This window comes from Balaenoptera acutorostrata, chromosome 19 (assembly GCF_949987535.1).
Source record: "Balaenoptera acutorostrata chromosome 19, mBalAcu1.1, whole genome shotgun sequence".
NCBI classification, from domain to species: Eukaryota; Metazoa; Chordata; class Mammalia; order Artiodactyla; family Balaenopteridae; genus Balaenoptera; species Balaenoptera acutorostrata.
The window spans coordinates 11,369,593-11,388,194 of NC_080082.1; positions in this window are offsets into that span (position 1 = coordinate 11,369,593).

The window sequence follows — 18,602 nt, forward strand, 5'->3', positions numbered from 1 at the left end:
CTACATCTTTCCATTTTTCTTCTTGTCTTTCTGGAGAGATCCTATAGCTCTTCAATTTTCCAACAAATATGAATGCTCGTATGAGTCAACCAATAAAAAAAAGGCAGACTGATTGGCTACAAGAGCACTGGGATGTGAGTCAGAGATTCTGGATTTCCATCCTATATCTGTCTATTAGGAGGGGAACTTTAGTCATTTTTTATAAGATCTATGAGTCTGTGATTTCTCATTTGTCAAAGTAAGGGCATAATTCATTTCATCAGTACCTCATATATCCCATGCATGTTGTAGAGGTGGAGTACAGTTAGGAAAAGAAAACAAAATGGAAGAGGCCTCTGCTTTCATAGAAATTTTTTTCTAGGGTGAGGTAGACTAGCAATGAATAGTTAGACAAGTAAGCAAACAAATAAAGGAATTTAAGCAGAGCTAACTAAGTGCTGTGAAGAAAACGCAATGGAGCAATGAGAGAGCACATGATTGGTGAGGGCGTGGTGAGGACTACTTATGCAGGGTAACGAAAGAAGGTCTCTTTAAAGGGACATACATAGAACCTTATACCTCAGTGATGAGAGTAAGTTAGTCTCATGAATATTTAGGAAGAGTGCATTCCAGGCAGAGGAAAAGAAAGGGAAAAAGTGCTGAATTGGGGGTAAGCTGGGCCTATTTGAAGACTATTAAGCAGGTCCATCTGTCTTGTCCATAATGAGGAAAGAGAAGAGAGAGAGCTGAGTTCAGGAGTAGTGACGGGGGCCACCATGGGATGAAAGGACCCCCTGGATGGTTTTAGGAATGGGGAGGATATAATCCAATTTTTGTTTTTAAAATTTCTTTTGAGATGGCTTGTCGGCAGGAAAAAAAATGGAAGTGATGAGTCCAGTTAATGGCTTATGGTAATAATTGAGGCAAAATGTGTTGGTGGCTTGAAACAGGCTATTTGAAATGAAGGTAGTGGTGAGTTTTATTTAGTAATAGGTTTTATTTAGGCAACATCATAGACAGGACCTACAGACGGACTGAATATGAGGAGTGAGGAGAGAGATGACTGATTTCCAGAGTCTACCCAAGTATGTGATAGTTAAATTAAATGATATGACTAGGGTATGAATAATTAAATATTGGCCTTCTAGATATAAAGTGCTGTGGTCCTATGATGACTTTGAACTTATGGTGAGCCCTGGGCAAGTGAAGGCAGGACCACCCATGCTCTGCTTCCCCCAGGACACTCGGGAAACTGTGAAGTGCAACAGATACTCAGGAGCCCAGAGCTCTTCCACACCCTGAGTCCAGTAGCATAGTAGAAGTTTTTTGACACACTACAACAGATGTGCAAATGTCAGATATTCTTTTTGACTTACTGCCAGATATTTTTATCCCCTTCTATGATTTCTTTTCCCAAATTTTGTAGGCAGACATGAGTTTGGCCGTTGCTATAGAAATGGAAAAATTATAAGACATGCTGAACTAAATAACTAGATCTAGCTTTGAAATGTATTTTTTTCTACCTTCTTTCCTCCTAATTAATTACAGCTTTGAACATTTGGGTAGCAGATAAATTGACAGGAGGTTTTGCCCCCCTCTGGCTGAAATGATCATAATATAGTGAGTAGTTCTTCAAATTGGGTGACCCCAGACTGTGATAAATAGAACTTTGTGAAACAGTAGAAGTACTTCAAATGACAGTGTTTGAGGCTGTGACAGTGGCATGATGCCAGTGGAGATAGCTAATAACAAGGATTTCTGTTGGACAGAAAACATATGAAAGTAGCTTTAAAAAGTCATTAGAATTCAGTGTTCAGGGTAATCTTAAGCAATGTTGATTTGCCTGATGTTGTTTGCAATTAAGTCTTTGTGACCAGGAAATTCAGGTATGGGTGAGAAAAGGGGAAAGGGTCTTCGGAATTATTAAAAATATTTAGGGGTATGTATCATTGCGTACCTCCCCTTTTCCATCTCTCTGTCAACGTGGAAGTCCCAGAAGGGAACACGTGAAAGCAATCATTGTGAGAGGATTAGCAAAGAGAGAGATGGACCCACCACTCAGTTTCTCCCTTTCAGAATTTATTGTGCAAGGACAAATCAGAGTCAGGGTTTTCAGGGGGTACAAAAAAACGCCTTGTCGGTGAGGTGGACTCTCCAGCTGGGTCCAAAAAAAGAGACAGCAACAGTAATACCAAATTAAGGCATTGGCACTGGTGCAGGGCGTCATCACAGCCCACTCACGCTGGGTGTTTCTTGTGTCTCTACGTGTGTCAGTCTAAGGAGTATAAATTGGGAGTATATATTGTGGTTTTGGTCCCATGTCCTTGCTTGCTCCTGGAGTAAGACCCATTGTCATGAGTTTATTGGCATTTTCAATTGCCGTTTCAGATATTTCTTTATGTCCTTTGCCCTGTTTTCTATCATTTTTTAAATCATTGGTGTAATAGAAGTTATATCTTTCCTGTTTTTGTACGTGCCGTGTACTTTTATAGTGGCTTTTTCATGTAGATATTTTTAGCTTGTACAAAGTCAAAGCATTCAGTCTTTTTCTTTCATGATTGCAAGCTTTGGTGTCATATTTAGGAAGTCTGCTCCTGACCCAAGATTCTAAAAATGTTCACCTCATTTCTGTCTAGGCCAGTTGTTTCTTTTTTACGAAAACACTTTATTATTTTTGCTGTCTTATCATTCCATGATTGATTGTAATACAAGGTGAGAGATACAAATTCAAGTTTATGTATTTTTTTAGATGATTAACCTTATGAGACCAGGGGCTCTATCCATCCCCCCCATCTTGATACAGTATGTAGTGTACAGTGGGCTCTGAATAATTATTGAACAAATGAATGAATAAGCTGCATCTAGAACCTCATGGCTCCCTATGGTATATGTGAGTCACAAACTCAAAGGTTAATAATAATCTGATAACTGCCTATTAAATTAGAGAACTGAGTTACAAGGGCTCTATAGTACTTAGTAAGAAAAGAAGAATCTTTTAAATCTAGGCTCTGGAAAGTTTTTGGACATTATAAAGACAATTTTAAAGACACAGTACACTGACGTATTCTAACCACGTGAGAGATGGCATGGTGAAAGCTTTTGACTGAAACAAATTCAGGTTTGAATTCTAATCTTTGAAGTCCTTGGTTTTTTTTTTGTTTTTTTTTGTTTTAATTTATTTTTGGCTGTGTTGGGTCTTCGTTTCTGTGAGAGGGCTTTCTCTAGTTGTGGCAAGCGGGGGCCACTCTTCATCGCGGTGCGCGGGCCTCTCACTATCGTGGCCTCTCTTGCTGGGAGCACAGGCTCCAGACGCGCAGGCTCAGTAGTTGTGGCTCACGGGCCTAGTTGCTCTGCGGCATGTGGGATCTTCCCAGACCAGGGCTTGAACCCGTGTCCCCTGCATTAGCAGGCAGATTCTCAACTACTGCGCCACCAGGGAAGTCCCCTGAAGTCCTTGTTTTTTAATCTGGATTTTGTTACTAATGTAGACTCAGTTTTTCCATCTTTTTTTTTTTTCTGCTTTGTCCTCACACGTCCTTTCCTCTGAGCACACATGGAGAGAGCGAGCGAGCTCTGGTGTCTTTTCTTCTAAGGATACTAATCCCGTTGTATCAGGGCCCCACCAACATGACCTCATTAACCTTAACTATTTCCTTACTTCAGATGCAGCCACTGGGGGTTAGGGCTTCATATACGAATTGGGGAGGACACCTATATTCAGTCCATAACATTTCAACCTGGTCCCCCCCAAATTCATGCCCTTCTCACATGCAGAATACATTCATTCCATCCCAACAGCTCCAAACGTTTTCATTCATTTCAGCATCAATTCTAAAGTCTAAAGTTCAAAGTATCATCTCAATAAATCAGGTATGGTGAGACTCAAGGTATGATTCCATCCCGAGGTAAAATTCCAATCCAGCTGTGAACCTGTGAAACCAGACAAGTTACGTGTTTCCAAAATTCAGTGGTGGGATATTGTCCTTCCAAAGGGGAGAAATTGGGAAAAAGAAATAAAACCCAGCAAGGCAGATTACCATCAGATTGTAAGGCTCTCAAGAATAATCTTCTTTGATTTGATGCTCCGTGCTTCAGACCCCTCCATCTTTAATGTGGGACTAAAACTGCGCACTTTCCAGGGACAGTGTAGGAATTGCAGTGTTAGCGTACACAGAGCATCTAGCATGGTGCCTGTGAGAACAGATGTTGTATTAATTCTAGTTGTCCTTTTCAGCCCTCCTCTAAGCATCCTTCTAGAGTTCTCAGAGTTTGAGAGATCTGTCAGTACATGTTAGCATGACAGTCTTTAAAGCGTGTGTTCCTTATGTAAACTTTGACATGAGAGTCATTTCCTAGTATGAGTATGTGCTGTTCTCTAATCTGTCATTGTGGACTGAGTGTAAAGAGTCAGATTGAACGCTTTTGTGTGTGTGTGTGTTCAGTGTAGAGTATTTTAAATTAATAAAAAAGAGGCAGGTTGAATGAAATGCAGACTGCGAAGTTTCAGGTGATTTGCAATTAAATAGGTTGTTGTCCAAACGATCACACAGTTAATGTAGTTATGACAAATCCTGTACCAGGTCACACTGCTACGGACACGTGTGTCTGATGCTCCAATTAAATAAATGCCTGTTTTCATCCAATAGAACATCCAGCAGTGTTTAAATCGGGCTTTTGAATTGCCCTTTCAGTGAGTCATTTGTATGTTCACGTGCTCACATAAAATAAACTAGATGCTCATACGCTGTTCAGTTGCAGGGAAAATGCCAACTGAATTGCTGAATGATCCGAAGTATAACAAAAAATCTAAAGAAACTAATCATGTGTCTAGTGGACAGCTGTGACACAGTCACTGTTGAGAGCTTGTGCCAAAGGAATAAATCATGCACTAAAGGCATTTCTCCTGTTCCACTCCCTGGACAGAAGGACCCGTTTATATTATCCTATAAAAAGCATACTGTGACTGGGAACAAACAGTATTCTTACATACATTCCCAAAAAGGCTCAGCATGGTTCTTTTTCCATAAAATAGAATTCTCTCTAGCAAACTAATGAAATACGATGGAGAGAAAAGAATATCATCAGGAGTACAAATTATACTAACTGAATTTCTGTCACTCTGATTGCTGTAGATGGCAAATGTTAAACTTGCCAAAGGAAACTTGACAAGATTAAATGCTACCAGAAATAACTTAGGCAAACCAAGCTGGGTTTCTGCACATCTTACAAAAGCATCCACTCCCAAGCAAAATGTTGAGCCAGTCTGGTTTCCATTTTCTGGAACATTTTTCTCCCTTTTCAACAATGTGTCCTTTTCTTACAAGTGCTTAGAACCCTCTTCTGTCAGCCACTTTGCCTAAGAGTGCTAATCTGTTCTATTGCTTTAAAATGAACTTTTCCACTGAGAGCTGCATGACTTCGCCTTACTTTTTTTTTAAATGAAAACATCTTTTTCAATAAAGACTACATTCTCAATGACTAGAATGCTGATAATGAAAAAAAATTCATAAACATTTTTCATTATTCTTTATTCTCTTTGGAATAAAAATAATAGTTGACAATTCTAAAAATGTATTAATTTGATTAGAAACATATTTATTCACTAGTAACGAGCATTGTTTTGTTTTTCTGACAACCCTAAGCAAGTTTATATCATGTGTTAAATAATAAATACATGGGAAAAAAACAGATTGACAAATGTCATGTATTTATTTTTTAAGATTGGACATTAATTCAGGGTTGTCAGAAAAACAAAATAATGTATAGTTTTCTTTACATTCAAAGTATCTGTTTCATCAGGGTTGACTTTTAGGTCTCAAGTTTAAGTTTTTTCAACTGAATTATATGCAGGTAATCATTGTACATAACTGAGAAAACACTTAAATAATATGGGAAAATAGTATTCATAGGATGAGATCATATTCTATAGTATCTTGGCAGTAGCTTAGGGCTAACGTTCAGGTACAGACTTTCTGAAAAGTGAATTTCACCTTCTATTTTTATATCTGTATCTCCTGCCATATGTAACACAGTGTGTTGCACATAATAGGACACCCGTCTGTTGAATGAATGAATGAATGAATGAATGAGAGAATGAGCACAATAGACTTAAGCTCCTTTAACAGTCCTTGGTCCAAACTAACCATTAGAGCCCATTCTGTTGCTCTGTCCTCTATCATTTGATGAGTAATCATTTGCTAGTGTAGACAAGCAAGGTCAAGTGCCAGTAGGTAATTTCATATCCTTTCATCCACAAAAGTGATATAGAAACTCTGTTTCTTTAAAAATTACTGTATTACAGTTTTACCTAGAAGGACTGTATAAAACATTTTTACACGTTCATTCTGCTCTTTCTTGAGCCTAACCACCCATACCTAAAACAAACCTGAAAAATATGTAACATCCTTTGCTACAATATGGTGGGAATTGAACTATAATTAAGTGAATTCTCTTTCCCATTTGGAGTATGTCAGTAAAATGAGCAGAGAAGAACTGCTAATAATTGAGATTAAAAATGTGCTTGTCTAGGTGACTATGTGCTTTGGGCAGACATTGCCAGAAAAATTACTTTTGAGGCAAGGATTTTTCAAGAGATAGATTAAAGTCCCTTTAAACTGAATTATTGCTTCCTTTGTGGTTTTCTTGACTGTGGACTAAGAATAATGAGCTGTCCTTGGGTCCCCAAGTATAGTAGCAGAAGTGCTTGGTAGTGGGCTGGCACTGATGCTCCCGGTCCTGTCACAAGGTTGGTGAGATTTCCTAGCATTCAAATATAGACGGTGCCTTGGGGCCTCTATTATCTGAGTAACGCGGGAGTCCTGCAGCCCCAAGCGAGACTGTCTTTGTCGGTCTCTCTGGTCTCAGCTGCCTTCCCCACTCTTCTCTCTACCTGCTGTGACGAGCATGGCATGTCTTGCATCTTCGGTTTTGAAGGGAAGCAGCAACTTCCAGGCTGAGGTGAGCTCTCCTGCAGGTCAGTAGATTGTCCAGAGCCCCATAGCATCCTGCATCCCTGCTGCCACTGCAGCTATTTAGGATCTGTTATGTGACTGTTCACTCTGCCCAAATGGGTACCTTTCCTCATCTTTGACATACCCACTGAGATGCCAACTGAATACGTTGAAAAATGGGTTGTACACTTTCAAATGGCATTTTTCTTCTCAAATACGTCATTTACAAACAAAGGAACAAATAAAATGTCATCAGGTATTTAGCCACCTCTCCACACCTCCTCAACAGGCTGGTCCAAGCCTTGATACTTCACATGTATAGGGAAGCCTGGTGGTCTGAACCCTAGTGCCCACCAGGCCTCCCAGACCTGCCTCTGTGGAAGTTTCTTTCATTCTCTCTCCCCCAGGCAGGTAACCTATTTGGGACAGGCAGGAAACACAGATGGACTTCTCAGTGTTAGGAGTGGGGAGTTAAATATAGGAGCTGAAGGTAGTGTCCAGGTGTGATATTGTTGCTAATAAGAAATACATGTTTGGTCTTTGCCCCAGGCTCCGGCACAGAGCTCTTAAAACCTTTGTAATTTCTTGAGTGATAGGGATGAGAGGAGCATCTTTTGTTATTCATGATAAGCCCCTTTCACCCAGACCTGAGTTTCTTAATGAGATGAGTGGTGACAAGATGCTCCTGAGAGTTTCAGGATGACGGCTGGTTCCCAGAGGAACCAACCATGTGGTTAGAGGGTTTGGACTTTCAGCCGCACCCTCCAACCACTGGGAAGGGGACAGGGGCAGAGGATTGAATTAATCACCAATGGTCGGTGATTTAATCAATCAAGCCTACATAATGGAACCTTCACAAAAACCCCAAATGAAGGGGTCTGGAAAGCTTCTGGGTCGCCGAATGCATCCATGGGCCAGTAGGGTAGCACACCCAACTCCAAGGGGACAGGAGTCTTGCTCTGGGGATCCTTCTGGACCTCTTGATCTAGCTATTCCTTTATATCCTTTATAATACCCTTTATAATAAACTGGTAAGAGTTAGAACAGTATCCAACCTGAGGAGGAGGTCATGGCAGACCATGATTTGTAGGCAAAGCAGACAGAAGTGTGGGTAACTTGGGGACTTACTACTTGTGATTGGCATCTGAAGGTGGGGGGTAGTCTTGTGGGACTGAGCCTTCAACCTGTGGGATCTTCACTAAGTCCAGGTAGTTAGTGTAAAAATTAAACTATAGGACACCCAGTTGGTGTGTCCAGAGAATTAGAGAATTGATTGGTGTGGAAAACCCACACACTTGGCGTTATAAGTGTTGTGAATAGAGAAATAGTTGTCCCACCAGGCCATCTGAATTAATGTACATTTTTAAAGCATAGTCATTAGGAACACAGACCCTAGCTAGACTACTTAACCTCTATGAGCCTCTGTTTCCACAACAGCAAAGTAGAAATACTAGTACCACCAGGCTCATTGAGTTATGAGGAGGATCACGTGATTTAATATTTACAGATAATTTAGAAATTTCCTGGCCTGTAGTAAGAAGTAATGCTTAATTAAATGAATGAATAAAGTAGAAGGAAGCTATTTTTTCCTGTCCTGCTTCATCCTCTGTTTTCTCTGTTTTTTGTGTTTTTTGTTTTTTTTTTTTGCCTCATGGGTAATACATTTTCCTTCTTCTTAAAAAAATATTTATTTATGTATTTGGCTGCACCAGGTCTTAGTTGTGGCACACAGGATCCTCGTTGTGGCACGCAGGATCTTTTAGTTGTGGGATCTAGTTCCCTGACCAGGGATCGAGCCCGAGCCCACTGCATTGGGAGCTCAGAGTCTTAACCACTGGACCACCAGGGAAGTCCCGATAATTCATTTTCTATTCCTATTTACACTTTTTATCATTAGCCCTTGATATTCAGCTAATATCTTTACATAATACTTCCCTTTGATTACCATGAAGGGCTAAATAATAACAAAAAAAGGAAACCAAAAAACAAAACATAATTTGCTATTGAAATATTCCTACTTAAGGGTACAACAGAAAATGTTTATTCTCCGAGTTGAGAACACCACTGTTTATATATTATTTCTTCATGATTTTTATTTTTCATTATAAACACAAAGAGGACCTTCATACTATGAGAAAAGAATTAGCATGCGTTTCTTCTCTACTCTTGAAAATAGCTCGTTAATATGACACTTATCTAAAAACAACCATGTATTCCATCTGCATCAGTGATTCTCAACCAGGGCAATTCTGCACATCCTCCTTCCCGCGAAAAGGATGTTTGGCAGTGTCTGGAGACAGTTTTTGGTTTGCGTAATTAGGGGAAAAATGCAACTGGTATCTAGTGGGTAGAGGCTAGGGATGCTGCTAAACGTCTTAAAATTCACAGGACAGTTCCCCATGATAAAGAGTTATCCATCCTAAAACGTCAGTAGTACCAAGGTTGAGAAACCCTGATTTATATAAATCCATCATCAATAAAATTCCTATGCTCTCTCTTCTTGGGACCAGGACACCCCTTTCTTCCCACCACTATATACGCTCTTCATCTCTTAAGACACTCAGCTTATAATAGAGAAGACAGAGAGCCAAAGGGTAACTGAGTCTTGGGATAATTTTGTGAAACTAATAATGCTCTGGGACACCATGGAAGCAGGCTGCCCTGTCTCAGGAATGATTCCAGAAGGAATCATTCATGAAGATTTTATAGATGACCTCTGACCACGTTAGTACATTCCCAGTGTCCTTTCTATTCATCTAACATCATTATACAACTCAATTGTCGCAATAAATAGTTACAAAATGATTACTGTTATAAATGATTAGTGTTATAAAAAGTGTTTTGATGTTTGTCTTTTGAAAGTATTTATCTTCTTGACATTTCAGACAGTACATAGAGCATATCAAGTCAAGCCAGGCCCTCCAGCCACCCAAACATGTGTGTTCACGTGATTTGAACCAAGTGGGATCTCTGCTTACACGGCACACAGCAGATAAGAATCTACAACTCGAGGTATCAGCTTGCACCTAACAAAAGGAAGAAGGCAGAACTGTAGAACTAGATGAGAGTGTAACACTGACATCAAACTAGGCCATTAGCATTCTGAGAGTCAAAATTATAGGGAGTAAATACTCCCTATAAGTTCTGAATAGATTTATCCAGTTTTGATGGCTGTCTTTTAAAAGTATATTCTACATTGAACACTTGAATTATGTTCATGATAATTTTGATATATATATGCACACCACATTTTCTTTATCCATTCATCTGTTTATGGACATTTAGGTTGCTTGCATATCTTGGCTATCGTAAGTAGTGCTGCTATGAACATTAGGGTGCATATATCTTTTCGAAATAGTGTTCTCATTTTTTCCAGATATATACCCAGGAGTGGAATTGCTGGATCATATGGTAGTTCTATTTTTAGTTTTTTGAGGAACCTCCATACAGTTTTCCATGGTGGCTGCACCAATTTACATCCCCACCAACAGTTTGTAAGGGTTCCCTTTTCTCCACACCCTCCCTAACATTTGTTATTTGTAGGCTTTTTGATGATAGCCATTCTGACAGGTGTGAGGTGATATACCTCATTGTGGCTTTGATTTGCATTTCTCTAATAATCAGTGATGTTGAGCATCTTTTCATGTGCCTGTATGTCCTCTTCGGAAAAATGTCTGTTCAGGTCTGTTGCCCATTTTTTGCTTGGGTTGTTTTTTGATATTGAGTTGTATGAGCTGTTTATATACTTAGGATATTAATTAACCCCTTGTGGGTCATATCATTTGCGAACATTTTCTCCCATTCTGTAGGTCATCTTTTTACTTTGTCAAAGTTTTCCTTTGCTGTGCAAAAAGCTTTTAGGTTTAATTAGGTCCCATTTGTTTATCTTTGTTTTTATTTCTTTTGCTTAGGATACAGATCCAAAGAAATATTGCTACAATTTATGTGAAAGAGTGTTCTGCCTATGTTCTCTTCTAGGATTTTTATGGTTTCAGATCTTATATTTAGGTCTTTAATCCGTTTTGAGTCTATTTTTGTACATGGTGTGAGGAAATGTTCTATTCTCATTGATTTACATGTAGCTGTCCAGTTTTCCCAGCCCCACTTGTTGAAGAGACTGTCTTTTTTCCGTTGTATATTCTCATCTCCTTTGTCATAGATTAATTGACCATAGGTGCATGCGTTTATCTCTGAGCTCTCTATTATGTTCCATTGATCTATCTGTCTATTTTTGTCTCAGTACCATGCTGTTATGATTACTGTAGCTTTATAGTATAGTTTGAAGTTTGGGAGAGTGATACCTCCAGCTTTTTTTTTTTCCTCAAAATTGCTTTGGCAGTTGGGGATCTTTTGCTGTTCCATGTGAATTTTAGGATTATTTGTTCTAGTTCGGTGAAAAATGTCATGGGCATTTTGATACACATTGCATTAAATCTGTAGATTGCTTTGGGTAGTATGGCCATTTTAACAATATTAATTCTTCCAATCCAAGAGCATGGGATATCTTTCCATTTCTTTGTATCATCTTTAGTTTCCTTCATTAATGTTTTATAGTTTTCAGAGTATAGGTCTTTCACCTCCTTGGTTAAGTTTATTCCTAGGTATTTGATTCTTTTAGATGTGATTTTAAGTGGGATTTTTAAAAACGTTTTCTGATAGTCCATTATTAGTGTATAGAAACACAACATATTCCTATATATTAATCTTGTATCCTACAACTTTGCAGAATTTATTTATTAGTTCTCATAGTTTTGGGGTGGAGACTTTAGGCAAATAGTGACAATTTTACCTCTTCCCTTTGAATTTGGATACCTTTTATTTCTTTTTCTTTTCTGATTGCTTTGGCTGGGACTTCAAATACTATGTGAAACAGAAGTGGTGAGAGTGGACATCCTTGTCTTGATCCTGAATTTAGAAGAAAGGCTCTCAGCTTTTCACTGTTGAGTATGATGTTGGCTGTGCATTTGTCATAAATGGCCTTTATTATGTTGAGATATGTTCCCTCTATACCCACTTTGATGAGAGTTTGTTTATCATGAATGGATGTTAAATTTTGTCAGGTGCTTTTTCTGCCTCTATTGAGATGATCATGTGGTTTTTATCCCTCCTTTTATTAATGTAGTGTATCACATTGATTGATTTGCGAATGTTGAACTGTCTTTATGTCCCTGGAATAATTCCAACTTGTTCATGGTGTATGATCCTTTTTATATATTGTTGGATTGAGGATTTCTGCACCTGTGTTTATCAGAGATATTGGCTTGTAATTTTCTTTCCTTTTTTTTTTTTTTTTTTTTGGTAGTGTCTTTGTCTGGTTTTTGTATCAGGGTAATGTGGCCTCGTAGAATGAATTTGGGAGTATTCCACCCTCTTCAACTTTTTGGAATAGTTTGAGAAGGATAAGTATTAGTTTATATATATATATATATATATATATATATATATATATATATATATATATATATAATGTTTGGTAGAATTCCCATGTTTGGTAGAATTCCCATGTGAAGCTATCTGGTCCTGGACTTCTGTGTGCTAGAAGTTTTTTTTATTACAAATTCAATTTCGCTACTAGTGATTAGTCTGTTCAAATTGTCTGTTTCTTCTTGATTCAGTCTTGGCAGGTTGTATGTTTCTAGAAATTTGTCCACTTCATTTAGGATGTCCAATTTACTGGCATTTAACTGTCATATTTTTGTGATTTTTTTGGTAACTCTGTGGTATTGATTGTTGTTTCTCCTTTTTAATTTCTTATTTTATTTATTTGGGTCCCCTCTCTTTTCTTCTTGGTGAGCCTGGCTAAAGGTTTATCAATTTTCTTTATCTTTTCAAAAAACCAGTTCTTGGTTTCATTGACCTTTTCTGTTTTTCTGACTTTATTTATTTCCTCTTTAATCTTTATTATTTTCTTTCTTTTGCTGACTGTGGGCTTTGTTTGTTGTTCTTTTTCTAATTCTTTTAGGTGGTAGGTTAGGTTGTTTATTTGAGATTTTTCTTGTTCCTAGAGGAAGGCCTGTATCACTATAAACTTTCCTCTTCTTAGACCTACTTTTGCTACATCCCATAGATTTTGAATTTTCGTGTTTCCATTTATATTTGTCTTGAGGAATTTTCTGATTTCCTCTTTGATTTTGTAATTGACCCATTGGTTTTTTAGCAGTATTGAATATGTTGTTTAGTCTCCATATGTTTTTATTCCTGTTTTTCTTTCCGAGATTGATTTCTAGTTTTATACCATTGCGGTCGAATAAATGCTTGATATAATTTCTATCCTCTTAAGTCTTTTGAGGCTCATTGTGTGGCCTAGTATGTGATCTGTCCTGGAGAATGTTCCATTTGCACTTGAAAAGAATGTGTGTTCTTTTGTTTTTGCATATAATGTCCTATAGATATCTATTAAATTCAACTGATCTATTGTGTCATTTAAAACCACTGTTGCCGTATTGATTTTCTGTCTGGATCTGTCCATTGATGTCAATGGCATGTTAAAGTCCTCTACTATTATTGTATTTTTGTCAATTTCTCCCTTTATTTCTTTTAGTATTTGCTTTATATATTTTGGTATTGGGTGCATATATGTTAACAAGTGTAATATCCTCTTCTTGTATTGATCCCATTATCATTATATAATGGCCTTGTCTGTCTTTTGTTATATAACCTTTGTTTTAAAGTCTATTTTGTCTGATGAGCATTGCTGCCTCTGCTTTGGTGTTGCTTCTGTTTGCGTGAAAGATCTTTTTCCTTACTCTTGCTTTCAGTTTGAGTGTGTTTAGCCCTGAAGTAAGTCTCTTGCAGGCAGCATATTGAAAGGTCTTGTCTTTTTTATCCAATCAGCCACCCTATCTATGTCTTTCAATCGGAGCATTTAGTACTTTGATATTTAAAGTAATTATTGATAAGCATGTATTTATTGCCATTTTATAACTTGTTTTCTGGTTATTTTTGTAGTTCTTCTCTGTTGATTGTTTTCTTTTTCTTTTCTTCCCTTATGGTTTGATGATTTTCTTTAGTAGTATCCTTGGGTTCCTTTCTTTTTGGTTTTTGTGTATCTATTGTAGGTTTTTGATTTGTGGTTATCATGGGGTTTATGTATGTTGACCCATAATTATGTCTACTTGTTTTAAACTGGTAGTCATTTAAGTTCATACACATTCTAAAAGATCTACATTTTTTTTACTCCTCTTCCCACCATTTTGTGGTTTTGATATCATATTTTATACCTTCAAGTTTATCACTTTATTGTTTATTGTATTTATAGTTGCTTTTATACTTTTTTGTCTTTTAATCTACACACTGGCTTATTTAAGTGATCTTCAGTCCTTACTACATGTTTACCTTTCCTAATGGGATTTTCCCTTTCCTGTTGATTCTTATTTTTTCCATTTGGAGAAGACACTTCAACATTTATTTTAGGGTAGGTTTAGTAGTGATGAATTCTTTTAGTTTTTGCTTTTCTGGGAAGTTCTTTATCTCTCCTTCTATTCTACATGATAATTTTGCTGGGTATAGTATCCCAGATGGCAAGTTTTTCCCTTTCAGCACTTTGAATATATCATTCTACTCCCTTCTGGTCTGCAGAGTTTCTGCAGAGAAACCAGCTGACAGCCTTAAGAGAATTCCCTTGTGACTCTTTGTTTTTCTCTTGCTGCCTTTAGAATTGTCTATTTATATTTAACTTTTGCCATTTTAATTATGATATGCCTTGGTGTGGGTCTGTTTGGGACCCTCTGTGCTTCCTCTGCCTGGATATCTATTGCCTTCTTCAGGTTAGGGAAGTCTTCAGCCATAATTTCTTCAAGTATATTTTTTATCCCAGATTCTCTCTTCTCCTTCAGGAACCTCTATAATGCAAATGTTGGAATATTTAATGTTATCTCAGAGATAGCTTAGATTGATTTAATTTTTTTAATTAATTAATTAATTTTATTTTTATTTTTGGCTGCATTGGGTCTTTGTTGCTGCATGTAGTCTTTCTCTAGTTGCGGCGAGCGGGGGCTACTATTTGTTGCGGTGCACGGGCTTCTCATTGTGGTGGCTTCTCCTGTTGCAGAGCACGGGCTCTAGGCACATGGGCTTCAGTAGTTGTGGCACGTGGGCTCAGTAGTTGTGGCTCACAGGCTCTAGAGACCAGGCTCAGTAGTTGTGGCACACAGGCTTAGTTGCTCCATGGAATATGGAATCTTCCCGGACCAGGGCTTGAACCCGTGTAGCCTGCATTGGCAGGTGATTCTTAACCACTGTGCCACCAGGAAAGCCCTGCTTTAATTTTTTTTTTAACATCTTTATTGGAATATAATTGCTTTACAATGTTGTGTTAGTTTCTGCTGTATAAGAAAGTGAATCAGCTATACATATACATAAATCCCCATATCCTCTCCCTCTTCCTGCTTTAATTTTTTTAAATTTGTTTTTTTTCTACTGTTCTCATTGGCTGATTTCCATTTTTCTCTCGTCCAGATCGCTTATGCATTCTTCTGTGTCACTTAGTCTGCTATTCATTCCCTCTAGTGTGTTTTTTATTTCAGCTATTGAATTATTTATTTTTGTTTTTTTAAAATATTTTCTAGTTCCTTGTTAAAATGTTTGGTGTTTGGATCAATTCTTTTTCCTAATTCGGTTAACATTTTTATTACCAGTGTTTTGAATTCTTTGGTAAATTGTTTATTTCTGTTTTATTGATTTTTTCAGGAGTTTTCTCTTGCTCTTTCATTTGATAGTAGTCCCTCTGCCTTCTAATTTTACTTAACTTTCTCTGCCTCTATGAATTCAGGCGAAACAGTTACTGCCGTCTTGAAGAGGTATTCTTATGTGGGCATGTCCCTGTGAAGACTGTCTCTGCCCACTGCTTTTGGTGGGAAGGCTAGATTTGACGTGGATGCCAGTTACGTCTCTTCTCTGGGTTTGCTTTAGTTCTCATCTTGGTAGGAGGTGGAGCTGGAGATGGAGGGGCTAGAGCCAGCACCAGGCGTGAGGCTGGGCTTCCTCTCTGCTCAGTGGCTGTCATTGCCCTATTAGGGGTGGAGTCTGATCCCAGGTTCTGGAGGCAGAAGACCTGAGGGTTGGGTTTGAGCTGTCTCTGTTCCCTTTAAGTGTGTGTTCTTCCCTCTCCCCAGACCAGGATCTCTGCTTCAGAGGAGGGGAAGGGCCTGTGTGCATACAGAGGTCCAGTGCACTCTGCTCAGCTCTGACACAGCCCACGTTCAAGTCTTTTCCCTGGTCATGGGAGCCCAGATCCAGTGCCACACGGTGGCATTCTCTGAGTGGGACCAGAGCATTTGCTCGGCTTGAGCTGAAGTGCTTGGCAAGGCTGTCACAGGAAACCTGGCAGCTACTAGGGCAGACCTCTCTCTGCCCTGCCTCAGGTGCAAACCAGCATGGGTGCCCTTCTCACGAGCAGAGTCCGGCTTCTCCAGGCTTTCTGTCTGTCCCAGTGGTCCTCTAGTCAGTCAAGGAGGCTTGTCTTCTCCGTGTAGGACCCTGGGGCTAGGGTGCCCAGTCTGTGTTTTGACCCACTCACTCCCCAGAGCCGGTTTCCGCTGATACAATCTCCCTTTACTTCCACATCCACTCCCAGGGGCAGTGGTCCTGACCCTATTACTTTTCTTCCCTTCCTACCCAGTTATGAGTGGGTCTTCCTTCCAGCCTTGGTTGTGCAGGTCTGCCAGCTTCCGGTTAGTTTTCAGTGAGAACTGTTCCCCACGTAGATGGATTTTTGATGTGTTTGTGGGGGGAGGTGAGCTCCACATCCTCTTACTCCCCCATCTTGATCTCCGCCCTCAAGAAACTATTTTATAGGCAATAAATGTGTCACATTTTATCTAGTTTCATAAATGTTTCATTATTATATGTTTGTATAATTACTTGTTTTTGTGGTTTATCATTCATGTAATCCATTTTATTACAGCAAGCTCAGATTTTTCAAAACGAAAACAAATCACTTGACAGAATACATATTGTCATATTGTTTATTCAAGACTATTCTGAGACAATTTCAGAAATGTGGGAGGGAAGTAGGATTGGGCAGAAGGTAGAAGGTTGGTCTTCAGTCTGACTCTAATCTACTTGGAAAGAAGAACATCCACTAGTGTAAAACTTAGTGCATCTGCACGAATGGAAATCAATTGAATTGATTTTTGAGGGACTTTTTCCTACGCTGCCATTTAAAAACTCAATACCGTGTAATGTTCTAGGATAAGGTCATTACAAAGATCAACAGAACAAAATATAAAGTTTTACTTAATGCATGAAGATTACACATTTACAAAAGCCTTTAATTGTACAAGTTTTCAGTGAAATTTGAAGTTTTAATTTAATTACAAATCTATAATATGCACGTAGGCATTGTGCTTTCCAGTACTAAGAAATCCATTCTTCCACTGATGTGTGAAGGATTTAAATGGCCATCAACTCTGAACACTAATAGATTTTCTCTTTTTCCCTCTTGAATCTGCAGCAGGTATTGCTATTGCCCAAAGGGTTCTGAGCAGTGTTTCCGAGCACATCTTAGAATTAAATATTAAACTTCTACTAAATTATAATGCTAAAGTGATAAAATGTCAGCAGTAATTATACCCACCAGATTATGACAATAGAACTTTCTTTATTCCATTAAAAATAAGAAACGTCAATAACAAAATTTGTATTCAGAAGTTTTTATTCTTTAAAATGTATTTGCTTACAAGTGGTAGTATTATTTTAAAAGTCAGCTAAAGTGTTTGTGCTTATAACAATTTCAGGCTTATTACTAAGTTACTGTTAGGCACCACTGTTTTATGGTTTTTAAATTAGGTTTGGAAACATATAATATAAACACAGGTGTGTGTCATATGGGTATATGTGTATTCAGTTGATTAAAAAGACAAAAAGCATCACTTGACCATTACTGTGTAAAGTAGCAACATCAACTGAATATTAGGATGAATTCAAACAACCAGAAAACAGACTCTTGCATAAGGATATGCATCATCTAAATCTAGGTAGGATCCTTTTTTTCCCCAAATCTCCTTAGTATGACAGCTTTAGTCTTGTTTCTATAGTTAACATGGGGGCATAGGAAACTCAAACCCTGGACCATCTGGCACAAAAGCCCATGTTTTGAAAATTGCATTCTTTTACCGACACATAAACTATTTTTTCGGCTGCACCGCGTGGCATGCGGGATCTTAGTTCCCTGACCAAAGATCGAACCCGTGCCCCCTACAGTGGAAGCTCGGAGTCTTACCCACTGGACTGCCAGGGGAGTCCCTCAGCTGCTTTTTTATGTACATTAAATTTGAGCAAAAGAGCCCTCACCTCTTTGTCCCAAAGATTGTTGCTGAAAGTAACCAAGATTTGAATAGTTAAATTTAAGCCTCGGCTTTCTCCAAGCATGGAGTCATTAGCACTGCTAATAAGTGTTTAACGTGGCAGACAGTCCCTTTTGTCAATTGTGAGCTGCTTCACCTAAACTGCTCATTCCCTCTGAGACCATCCTCATATCTGCGTGATGTTTAGCTTTATCTCTCAGCCAGGGCTTCTGACTTTCGACCTTCAAGTCATTTGCATTGATTTTGCCTCTTCTGCCAGTTTGCATAGGACTTTGGCCCTGGCTTTTGTCTTGATCAGTTCAGTAATGCCAACACCACTGTGATGTGATGCTGTCCATTTCTTTGTTTATCTGGGAACATTTTTCTC